Here is a 13211-nt window from a genome sequence, read left to right as displayed (position 1 = left end):
TGGCATGAAGGAGAGTACGGGTTATACATTTCATCACCTAGTTGGTGGCATGAATGGCAAGTTGCCAAATGATATTAGAGTACGGGTTGTACATTTCATCACTTGGTTGGTGGCATGAAGGAGAGTACGAGTTGTACATTTCATCACCTGGTTAGTGGCATGAAGATGAGTTCCTTCTTCACCTAGTTGGTGGTATGAGTGGCAAGTTGCCAAATGATATTAGAGTATGGGTTGTACATTTCAACACCTGGTTGGTGGCATGAAGGAGAGTACGGGTTGTACATTTCATCACCCGGTTGGTGGCATGAAGATGAGTTCTTTCTTAACCTGGTTGGTGGCATGAGTGACAAGTTGCCAAATGATATTAGAGAACGAGTTGTACATGTCATCACCTGGTTGGTGGCATGAAGGAGAGTACGGGTTGTACATTTCATCACCTGGTTGGTGGCATGAAGATGAGTTCCTTCTTCACATTTCATTAGGGCTGGGTTCGGTTTGAAACGGTTCGGTTTTTTGCCAAAACCAAAACCGAACCGAAATTTCGGTTCGGTTCGGTTCGGTTCAATTTTTTTTCGGTTTTTTTCGGTTCGGTTTTTTTTCGGTTCGGTTTTTTTCGGTTCGGTTTCAGTCCGGTTCGGTTTTTTTTTTTTTAATAAAATGTAAACTTTCATTAAACTTACATACATATAAAAGCCCACAACTAAACACAAACAAAAAAATGGGCCAGAACAACAACCCAACCCAAGGGTTGAGCCCGAAAAAGAAAGAAAAAAACGGAAAACCCTAGCTGCTAAGTTCCCTTGCCGCCGTCGAAGCAAGCTCCGGCGACCATGTACCAGCAATCCAACAAACACCAGAGGTGAAGACCATGAATCGCGATATCCAATCATGATTTCCTGCTTTTAACAACCCCTGAGCACAAACAAACATAATTTTCCTTCAGCTGATGAATTAACAATCACAATTCAAAGAGAAAAATAACCTTTTTCGTCATTGATTTATGAATTACTTGCATAATTCACATAGCAATATCATTTCTAAACAAAATAAAAAACTGAAGAACAAACAAGGAAAATTGATTAACATTTAGACCTAAAACTACTAGAATCGCTCAATTCCATTGGCGTAAAAGCACAACAACTGAAAATCTAGTTCTCGTCAATTTTCTTAGGCACCAAACTGAAAAAACTATAATAAAAATGGAAATATGAATAACCTAATAACGAAATCCATTAGATCTAAACAGGCATGCAGAGATCGAATCCAAAAACCAAATGCACAAATCCATCAGTATTTGGATTTCTTTTTTTCTTTGTTGGGGGTTAGAGAGAGAGAGAGAGAGAGGGAGGGAGAGTACAGTGGGTGTAACTATCCATCAGTATTCGAATCCATCAGTAATCCAAATAACAATCGAAACAAATATCCAAATACACAAATCCAAAACCGAAACCGAAAACAAAAAAAAACCGAAAAATCATGAAATAATTCAACAAATTAACTGATGCAGATCAAAAAAAAAAAAGCAAATGGGTTCGTCTAAATGCCATAATCGGACTCCAATATCACATGCCCAGTGCCCATATTCAAATTCATAGTCAAGTCCACAATAGATCTAGAAATTCCAAAACATATTCAGAGAAAAATACAAACTTTTCCACCTTAAATTACATAAATTTCAAATGGGTAACCATAAAATTAAAAACCCATAAACTGAAAAATAGATAAAACCCACAACCTTTGCTGCAGCGATATCGCAGTGATCGTCGCAAGCTCTTACAATTCTTCTTTTCGTCGGGTCTCGAAAGGGGCGAGGGAAAATCATTGTTTGGAGAAAAAAAAAACCACGAGGAAGACAAGAGAAGACTAGAGAGAGTGATTTGGAGGAAGAGAGGAAGGAGAGGGAGAGAGAGAGAGACTGAGGAAGCAGAAAGGAAGTCGCGGCGGGGAGAGAGAGACTTTGAGATCTGAAAATGAAATGGGAATGGGACAGAGACGGCTAGGGTTTTAAGTTTTTTATAAAGCATTCAATATAAGAAACCTATAAATAATATACTGGTACAACTATAACAATAGAAAGTCTACAGTCAAGTTGGTTGACAGCTTCTAAACCCAACCTACAGGTCAGGGGTTCGAACCTTGATGCTAACATATTTTTTTGTATTTATATATATATATTTTTTTTTCGGTTCGGTTCGGTTCGGTTCGGTTTCTGGACTTCAAAAACCGAAACCAAACCAGCCAGATTCGGTTCGGTTCGGTTTGGCAGTTTCGGTTCGGTTTTTTTTCGGTTCGGTTTTTTTCGGCCTCGGTTCGGTTTGGTTTTCGGTTTTTTTCGGTTTTCGGTTATTTGAACCCACCCCTACATTTCATCACCTAGTTGGTGAGAATAAGGGCAAGGTGTCTAGGCACATTGTAGCAAGTGTCGAATGACACAAAATATGTTAAACCCTTTCAAAGCATAGTTGGCTTTTGTAAGAATGTGTTGGAATGTATGATTGAATGAATATACTGTGAAGCTGTTCGTTTATTTGTATAGTCTTGTTGACATATACTTAGACTTTGTTTCATGTTGGAAGCATTCATGTTGAAGCTTTGAATCCAAGTGTTTCATTGCTAGGAATGTAAGAGGATTAGGATCGAGTTGTCTAAATCTCCTCTTTATTGAATTCATGCCAAATAGTCTTCGTTACATAGGATGTCGAACGACTGAAGCTTAACACTTGTACAATGTGAGTTTACTTGTAATAGTACTTCAAGTGATCAGCATTCCATTGATGGCCAAGGGTCTTGCCATCGGAGCTTCTAGGCTTGTAGGAGCCAAGGCGATTGATGCCAACAACTTCAAACGGTCCATCCCAGTTTGGACTAAGTGTTCTTTCACTTGGGACTCTGTCGCAGAGTAATCTTTTCTTCAATACCTAGTCCTCCACTTTGAAAGAACGAGGTTTGACCCTTGAGTCATAGTAGTTTGAGATGCACTGCTTGTACGCGACATTCCTCAAGTGAGCCTGGTTTATGTGTTCCTCGACTAGATCTAAGTTAAGGGTAAGTTGTTTGTCATTTTCCCTTTGCACGTAGTTCTGGACTCGAAACGTTGCTTACTCAAGCTCAACTGGGACAACTGCCTCTGTACCAAAGGCAAGTGAGAATAGGGTTTCTCCTGTTGATGTCTGATACGAAGTGCGGTATGACTAAAGAACTTGGGGTACAAATTCTGGCAAACAACCTTTAGCCTTGTCCAAGCTGGTTTTCAAAGTTCGCTTGATTATTTTGTTGATGGCTTCAACTTGTCCATTAGACTTGGGATGAGCTGGGGAGGCAAAACATAAGTTGATGTTGAACTTAGAGCAGAACATCCTGAACTTATTGTTGTCGAACTGTCACTCGTTGTCAGTGATTATCGCATTGGGAATGCCGAATCTGCAAAGGATGTTCTTCCATAAGAAGTCTTCTATTTTTGCCTCAGTAATGGTTGCCAAGGGTTCTACTTCGGCCCACTTTGTGAAGTAGTGAACTACAACGATTGCATAGCGAACCTTGCCTTTCCCTGCAGGCATTGGGTCGATCAAATCAAGTCCCCATTGGGTTAAGGGCCAAGGGCTGATCATAGGAGTGAGCGGCTCGGGAAGGGAGTGAGGAATAGTTGCGTAGTGTTAACACTTATCACATGAGCGGGATATTCTGATGGCATCTTGGTGGAGTGTTGGCCAGTAATATCCTTGGTGAAAAGCCTTGTGTGCTAGGGATCAAGATCCAGCATGATCTCCGCAGACTCCTTCATGTATTTCTTGAATGACAGTTTCCGCCTCTGAGGGCGTAAGGCATCTTATGTATGGTAGGTTAAAACCCCGCTTGTAGAGTTGGTCATTAATGATCAAGTAACGGGTAGCTTTGTATCGAATCTGCTTAGCTTAGACTTTGTCATTTGGAAGGGTGCCATGAGTAAGGAATCTATAAATCGGGGTAATCCAACTATCTCCTTGTTGTAAGTTGCACACTTCCGCAGCTATGATGCTTGGTGCTGCCAACAATTCGACTTGAATTTTTCTCCCAATCTTGTCTTCCACCGCTGAAGCGAGGTGAGCCAAAAATTTGCATGACTGTGTGTCGCTCGAGGAATTTGGATGATCTGGTAATGGAAGTGCTTGAGCAATAATTGTGTTTGTGCCATATATGCTACCATAGAGCTATCCTTAGCGTCAAAGTTGTTGGTGACCTGGTTAACCACCAATTGGCAGTCACTGAAGATATCAATTCGTTTAACCCCAAGGTGTTTGGCCAAACATAAGCCTGCTATGAGGGCTTCATATTCAGCCTCATTGTTCGACGTCTTCAATTTGAAATGAAGAGCATACTCCATCGCCACTTTGTCAGGGGTCGTAAGGATTAGTCCTGCTCCACAACCCTGTTGGTTGGATGAGCCATCAACATATAGACTTCATGCTGGGGCTGTTAGTTCTATTTTCTAAGCTTCCGAGGGTAATGAAACCACTTCTTTAGGCGTAGAAACAATGTCAACAGGATATGTGAAGTCAGCGATGAAGTCTGCCACTGCTTGGCCCTTCTCAGTTGGTTTTGGTTAGTATGAGATGTCAAACTCACCCAATGCTATCGCCCATTTGATCATTCGCCCAGAAGTGTCAGGACTTTTGAGTATTTGTCGAAGAGGATGATTGGTAAGCACAATGATGAAGTGTGCTTAGAAGTAAGGGCGAAGTTTTCAAGCAGACATGACAAATGCTAGAGCCAATTTCTCAATGTTGGAGTATCGTGTCTCCGCATCTTGTAAGGCCTTGCTAGCGTAGTAGACAGGTCGTTCGACATTACCATCATTTCGAATGAGAACGAAACTTACTGTTGAAGCCAATACCGACAGATAGATAATGAAAGTGTCACCAACCTCAGGTTTAGAGAGCAAATAGGCTTTACTCATGTAGTCTTTGAAGTTCTTGAATGCCTCAGCATATTCATCAGTCCATGTAATGTACTTCTTACTTCCCTTAAGTGCTTTAAAGAAATGAGCACATCTGTCTGTGGCCTTATAGATGAACCTAGTTAAGGCTGCCACCTTGCCAGTAAGGCTCTGGATATCTTTTGAAGTTACCGGTTCCTCCATGTCGAAGATTGCTTTGATCTTCTCGGGATTAGCCTCAATGCCTTGTTGGTTTATCATGATGCCTAAGAATTTGCCAGAGCCTACCCCAAAGGCACATTTGTTGGGGTTCAACCTCATTCGATACCTCTTCAGAATGGTGAAAGTTTCAAATAGGTTGGTGATGTGTTGGTCAGCATGTTTGCTCTTGACTAGCATATCATCAACGTAAACTTCCATGCTCTTCCCAATCTGTTCGGCGAACATTGAATTAACCAGTCTCTGATAAGTCGTTCCTGCATTTTTTAGGCCGAAGGGCATGACTTTATAGCAATATAGTCCTCTGTCAGTAGTGAAGGCTGTGTGTTCTTAGTCCGGAGGGTTCATGAGGATTTGGTTGTATCCTGAGTAAGCATTCATGAAGCTCAAAAGTTCACACCCTGCCGTAGAGTCTATAAGTCTGTCTATGAGAGGAAGAGGAAAGCTATCATTTGGGCATCCTTTGTTTAGGTTGGTGTAATCAACACGCATTCTCCACAAGACCTTTTGGAGCAGGAGACTTTCCTTGGTCGGATTCTTCTTAACAAGGACAATATTTTCTACCCACGTTGGATAATTGACTTCGCGGACGAAGCCTATGCCTTTGAGTTTTTCAACTTCTGCCTTCATTGCCTCGTACCGTTCAGCATCATAAGATCTTCACTTCTGTCTCACTGGCTTGGTCTTGGGGTCAATACTTAAGCGACGATAGATTATATCGGGAGAGATGCTTGGCATGTCCTCGTATGACCAGGCGAAGACCTCAGTGTTCTCTTGCAAAAAATAGATCAATGCCAACCGAATGGGTGGTGACAAGGTGGTACCAATCTTCACCATACGATCCGGATAATCTTTTGAGATAGAAACCTTCTCCAACTCTTCAGCGGGTTGTGCTTGCTGGGTGAAAGGGTCATCTCAATGATCGTCGGGTTGACTGTTGCCACCGTGAAGATCCAAGTTGGCTTCGTCTGGGCTGGTCTTTATGACTTGGTCATGTATAGAAAAGGTTTCCTTAGGCACAGGCAGGTGCTGTTGCTTGACCGAAGTGTTGTAACATGATCGTGCACTAAGTTGATCTCCTCTGATGTAACCATTGCCATAGGGGGTTGGAAATTTCATCAACAACATATGTGTGGATACCATGGCCTTAAGATCATTGATGCATGTGCGTCCGAATATGACATTGTATGTCGTTGGGCAATCAACCACCAAGAAGTTAGTGGTAATGGTAGCAATGTAAGGGCCTGTACCAATGGTGAAAGGTAAGTGTATGCATCCCAAAGGTTGCACGATATCACCGGAAAAGCTTATCAGAGGGGAAATCGAGCGGTCGAGCAAGTGTTCAGCTACATTAAGTGCCTTGAAAGCTTCAGCAAACATGATATTGACCAAAGCCCCCGTGTCTACCAGGATTCGTCGTACTTCAAAGTTGGCTATGTGAGTTTCCACGATCAGTGGGTCGTTGTGAGGGTAGATGATACCTCTTTCTTCCTTAAGGTAGAAACATATTGGATCCCTGTTAGGCTTTTGATACTTACCTCCCCTGATGTCTTCCACGTGAAACACTTAATGGCCAGACCTTAAAGCTCGTTCACTATTTTTCATGGCCCTGTTGAAAGATTTAGATATGGGTGTGCCACCACTTATGGAATATATCACGTTTACCTGGCGTTGGTTACGGTTACCCCTTGGAGGGTGAATGAGGAATTGATCAATTTTTCCTTCACGTGCCAAAGCTTCCATATGATCACGAAGGGTGATACACTTCTCGCCGTCATGGCCGTTATGCTCGTGGTAGCAGCAAAACGTGCTCGTGTTCTTCGTGGGTTTGTAATCCGGATGCCTCGGTTTTGGCTTCGGTATCAAGTGTGCTATGCTGGGGTAAATGGTCACGCATGTGGTGTTCAAAGATGTGTATGCCTCATACCTCGGGGTAAGGGCTGTCATGACACGTGCTTGACCCACTGTGTTGACTGCCTGGGGTCGGGGATTATCATGGCGATACCCTTGGTTATCGTGGTAGTGTCCCTTACTCCTTTTACTAAAATGAGACTGGTGAGGATGGAAATCTTTCCTTTTGCCCTGAGATTGATATGTCTGTTGACTTGGCAAAGTATTAAGTAAGGCAGGGGGAGGCACTGCTACCGTTTGGAAGGTCGAGGTCTTCTCATTTGGTTGGATCTAGCTTCCACTCCCTACTTGCTGATAAGGGGTGGTTGTGGGGGGTTTCCCTTGATATGTCCTTGCCTCGGCGAAGGCATGGTTGTAAGCATGTGCCATCACCTCAGAGTAAGTCTTCCAAGTGTTGGCATTGATCACGTACTTGAAGAAACAATCACGTAGGCCTGCCGTGAAGGCTTTGAGGGCAGTCTTGTCATCTGCCTCAGCACAGCGAGAATACTCATGGCTGAAACGACTAGCATACTCTCGTAGTGACTCGTCCGACTTCTGGCGAATAATGTACAAGTCATCTGCAGAATGCAAGCGATCGGTCTGGAAGATGTGTTGAAAGACAAACAGTTTCCTCAGTTCCTCAAATGAGTCTACTGTCTCAGATGGAAGACGACAATACCAGTATAGAGCTCCGCCAGAGAGGGTGGAAGGGAAGAGAAGACATCGCTCTTCGTCGGTGTGCATCTGATATGCCATGGTGGACTCAAAGAGGTTAAGGTGTTTAATTAGGTCCTCCCTTCCAGTATAAAGTTGTAAACCAAGCTTTTGTTTTGTCTTCGCTTGAAGGGGGGTGTCGAGTATCCTCCTTGTGAGAGGGCCAGGCCTGGGTTGGTTCCAGTCAAGTATCTCGGCCTGACGTTCAGCCTTCAACTTGTTTACTTCCTCGAGAAGTTGTAGGACAAGAGGGTCTTGAGTGGAGTCATGTACCACTGGGATTTTCTTTCGTAAGTTTCCATCGCCTCTTGGAAATAAGAAAGTTTGAGCAAGGGCGTGTGATTTTTCCTTGGACTCGCCGTACTGACTTCTAGGGCGAGTCTATCGGAATACCTCAAAGTCCCCTGTACCTTCATGTTCCTCTAGGACATGTCGTTCCTTCCCTAGATTGGCAATTGGCCTGGGTCGTGAGAGAAGACCAAGTCTTTCAGAAACCCTTAGGTCATTGATCTTCGAGCATATGTGGAGGGGATTTTCTCGACATTGTTTTAGGAAGTCTCGGTAGTCACGATAAACGACTTTCGATCCTTCCAACCCTTCTGCAAGGAGGTGTCTTCCTCCATTTCTCCTGCTTCGAGTCGAAGCAGCTGGGTTGAGAGAAGTCTCATGTTGATCAATGTTTTGATGATTAACTCGCTCCTTATTAGGGATACCCATGTCGAAGAAAGGTGACCCTCCGTGTTGGGGGGCACCTAAATGATGGTTGATGTCCACAGGGGCAACAAGCTCGGGTGTTTAAGTACGCATAGTTTCATGGAGCGTCTCAAAGAGCTTTTCATACTGCTCTTAGATGACCTCATTCTTCATTGTTATCTTGTTGTTTTGAGCTTCTAGCTCATCGACTTTAGCTTGAAGAGCAACTCTATTTCCTTCCTTCTTTCGTTGCTTCGCACTAGGCGCAAGAGGGGTGTCATTCTGTGTGTTGTGGCTTCCTTCGCTCCCCATGTTGGAGATGGATGCCTGGTCAAAAGAGAGTGTACGAATGGTGGAAACCAGCTTGACAAAGCTGAAGAGAGTGGGAATAAGTGTCGTTCCCACAGACGGCGCCAAATGTTGATGCACAAAATCAGCGAGGACTTTGGTACAACAAAAAGTGTTAAGTTTATGACCTTCGCTAGATTGCTTCGGTCACTAGTGTGGATAAGTAAGTAAATGGATAAGGACAGGGAAGCAAACACAAGATGTACATGGTTCACTCAGATTGGCTACGTCCACGGAGTATAAAAGTTCTCATTAATTGTGAAGGGTTTACACAAGTACATAGGTTCAAGCTCTCCTTTAGTGAGTACTAGTGAATGATTTAGTACAAATGACATTTGAAAATATTGTGAGAGAATGATCTCTATTTATAGAAGAGAGTTTCTAGTTTCATTCTGACGTTGACACGTGTCGTGTTGTAATTGGCTTCTGATGTTGATACGTGTCGCGCTATGATTAGCTTCTGATATCGACACGTGTCGCGCTGTGATTGGCCTCCTGGTTGGAGGGAAACTCTTCTGGGTCCTTGACAGTATAACGTTGACCGGTGCTTAGTAGTTTCGGGATTGGTCAAGTATAATACAAACAGTATGTATGTATAAAGTTGTTTTTGTTTAAATAAATTAGTTGTCCAGAAACGAAATTTGGGTCAATAGAAGCCACTCTTATTTTATTTATTTATTCAACACTATTAGATTACAAGATAAGATAATAAATTGGTGTCGAACTCGTCATCCATGATATTTGAATCTAGAACTTCTTACTTACAAATGAAAAAGAATGTTAATAGACTGCAATCATAAGTGGCATCTAAATAAGGTCATCTCCAACTGGGCTGACCATAGACCATATGCCAAATGATAGCCCTTTTTGACATAAAACTCATCTCCAATAGCAGCATGTGCCAAAAAACCTTTGACCCACCGGGCCAAAATCCAGCCAAAAAACCTTAATTGTATATAATTATCAATTAATTAGTACACCTCAAAGCCCAACCCCAAGGTTGATTCCAATTTCATTCTCCATGGTCCATTACTCCAATCACTATCTATAAAGGACAAAGCCTTATAAAATGAGAGAACTTTTTGGTAGTGAGCAATGTGGGATAATGAAATTTCTACTCAAAATTTCCAACAATACAAACATTTGAGTTGAAATTTCATTCAAACTCCAACAAGCTTTGTATCTCAATTTGTCAATTGCCTTCTACGAAGATTGTCAATTCTGTGTAGAATTTTAGTTTTCTTGAATCGTGTGGTTTTGGGTGCTTTTGATTTGGGTTGAGTTCTTTGGCATCTATATATTTACGCATTTTGACCGTGTGTCTTTTTTGCAAATTAGTAGTTGGCTAAGTGGTACGAGCGAGTGACGGGTGATTAACGTCTTTGAAATTGTTTGTCTATAAATATGCAATGGCTCTGCAATGTCAGTAGTCTGGTGCACTGGGCTGCTCAGTTTGTTCATATTAATATTAATAATAATTAGGTGTCCTACGAGAAAAGTAAAATGATAATTGAGGTGCAAATTTTGATTAGAAAAATAGCATTAAGGACAAAGAATTGTGTGCCTCAGCATGTGATGCTCTGTCTATTTCCCATCAAGTCCACTTCCTAATGTTATTACTTTGTGAAATGATCGAAAGAGGTTACTTCCTAATCTTATTACTTTTAATACACTTATAAGTGGTCTTTGCAAAGAAGGAAAATTAAAGGCTTGCTACGTCCATGAAAGTATGTCAAAAATGAGAGTTACCCCAAATCAAATTTCATACAAAATAATTATTCAGGGCCTGTGTATTGAAGGAGATGTTTTCAGAGCCAACAAGTTTCTTCTCCATATGCTAGAGAAGTCAATGGTGCCTGAGCCTCTGCTATGGAACTGTATTATTGATTGTTATGAAAGATATGGGGATCTTAGGCCATCTCTAACCGATCTGGCCAAAGGGTTAGAAAGTCGAAAATAATCCCGAAATGACACGAAAATCGTCTCCAACCGAGGGCTAGGTCAAATGGCTCGTGGGCCTCACTAGGCCAAAAAAGAGAAAACAGGCCAACTAGTTGGCCCAAAGGAGTCAGCCAGCTAGCCCCGTGCTGGCCCAAAAATTTGAAACCAACGGCTACCTGGCGTCAACATGACGCCAGCTGGCAATGGCTAGCAGACGCCAGGTGACCGTTGGATTTGTGTTTTTTTTTTTTTTAAGACAAAATTTTCCATTTTTTCCCTATAAATACCTAAGTCATTCCTGCACCACTTCTCACATAATTTTTACCATTTCATACTATCTTACTTCATTCTATTTCAATTCTTCACATTCTATTTTCTTACCTCTTCCAATAATCTTTCCTTCAATTTTTTTTAATAATTTTGAAATGGCCACATCTTCAATGAAAGGTAAGGCTGGGACTCGAAAAGAAGATGAAGCTCTTTGCAGGGTTTATAGATTGGTCTCAGAAGATAGTGTGAGGGGAGTTCTCAAACAAGTAAAGGTGTTTGGACTCGTATGTCCAAAGAATACTATGAGTTCTACAAAGGCACAACTCCACCCGAAACCCCGAAAGTTGTTCTTCAAGATGGAAGAAACATCTTCATCCAAGTTTGAATAAATGGCATCAAACACTGTTAACGGTCGCAAGTAAACATGAAAGGGGCGCCAATTACTATGATGAAGTAAGTGTTTTCACAATTTATTTTAAATATTTAATTATATTACATTTAATTTCATAAATTAATTTCCTTTAATTTTTGTAATTATATTTTCTAGGTACGTCAAGCAGAGGAATTGTATATGTAGGATAGCTACCCTTTAATCATCACGGTTGTTGGGAAATTTGTAAAGGGTGGGTGTTATTTGAAGATCCACCTCAACAAATAGTAGGTCCTACACCGATGTTCGGAAATGCATCCTCAACTACAGATGGGGATGAAGATGGATCTCCTACCATTCAAGAAACAAGGTAGAAAATCTATCTCCAAGTGAAGGTTCCAGACCTAGGGCTATGAGACCAAACAAGGTCCGAAAATTGAAGGAAAAGAGCAAGGCAAAGGATGATTATACCTTTCAACATGAAATGGCGGCCTCTTTGTGATTAATGGCGGAGCAAAATGCCATTGTCGCGGAAGAAATGAGCCATAGACATGAAGAACGGGTCAAACAAATACAAGAAGAGATGGATGATAGGAATATGCAAAGGAACATTTCGGATTACACTCCAATGAGTAAGGCTTATTTTGATAGGAAAAAGAGGGAAATTATGGCCCGACGGGAGTTGTTTACCTCCGACAATAATCCTACAATTGCGGATGATGATGATGATGATTATAGATTTTAAAGCTAAGTTGTTGTAGTTTTTAAATTTAAGTTGTAATTTTTAAATTAAAATAATAAATTATGTTTGGCCCTATGTCCCTTTGGCCCCCTCAATTGGAGATGGTTATGTCCCTTTGGCCCCCTCAATTGGAGATGGTTTTTTGTCACAGGGCTATGTTTGGCATATAGCCCTCTGACCCTCGGTTGGAGATGGTAAGAAATATAGTCTAACACTGTTCATTAAAATATTGATTTCTTGGAGGGTTATAAGGCTAAAACTAGCCCTCTGGTCCTCCTTCGGTGACCTTAGTACTGCACTCTCTGTAAAAGGATCATATGTTCGCTTCTGGTGTTCATCCAAATGTGTATACTTACAGTGCGTTGATCCATGCACAAGTAAAAGGAGGAAACATTGATCTTGCTCTTGCTCTAAAAAAGAAAATGGTTGTCTGATCTTAAGTCCTGATGTGATCACGTATAATTTGTTCATAGGTGTTGCTTTTAAGTTAGGGCTCCGGTTATATGATGAAATGCTGAAAATAGGATTTGATCCAGATACATTTACTTACAGTGCACTAATCAGAGGGCACTACTTGAGAGGTAACATGAAGGAGGCTGAAGAGCTTATACAATACAGAAATCTGGTTTATCTATCGACCATGTTCCATACCGTATACTTTTCAAGGAGTACTGCTAAATTAAGGAGCCTGACGTGGCATTTGGTGTTTACCAGAAGTGGCTGAGAAGGGGATGCAAATATATATGGAGCTGAAAATGAGGTTGATGCAAAAGTGACATCGAAGCTGAAAATGATGTTTTTCCAGTTAACTAGCTTTTTGTGAATCATGGGCTCTACTTTTGAATGATAATATTGTAACTAGCTATTTCAAGTATGTTGCAGATTGTTGTAACTAACGTATATTGTAGTTATTATAAGTATGTTACAAAATATTGCATTATCTCTTATTATGCTACTCTTGAATCATGATATATTCTTTTGTGCCAAGAAATTTGGTCTGTCTTTTTATTGAGTTTCACTTTATCCAATAATATTAATTTTCATAGCATCTGTAATAGAAGAAATTAAAATTGAACATGAATTTAGTCCATGTCCGAGCAAACACCAAA

At 41.3% G+C, this 13211-nt stretch overlaps 1 long non-coding RNA gene across 1 annotated transcript; it reads right to left on the bottom strand.

The window, feature by feature from the left end:
- Positions 1-550: 550 nt before the first annotated feature.
- Positions 551-2014, bottom strand: LOC103439514 (uncharacterized). The gene is made up of 2 exons (XR_011581883.1): positions 1736-2014; positions 551-912 (listed from the first exon to the last, which is right to left on the bottom strand). It is a non-coding gene; the product is annotated as an uncharacterized lncRNA (long non-coding RNA).
- Positions 2015-13211: the final 11197 nt, after the last annotated feature.

This window comes from Malus domestica, chromosome 06 (assembly GCF_042453785.1).
Source record: "Malus domestica chromosome 06, GDT2T_hap1".
Lineage (NCBI taxonomy): Eukaryota > Viridiplantae > Streptophyta > Magnoliopsida > Rosales > Rosaceae > Malus > Malus domestica.
The sequence above is the reverse complement of the archived record's forward strand: the minus strand, read 5'-3'. Positions and strand labels throughout refer to the sequence as shown.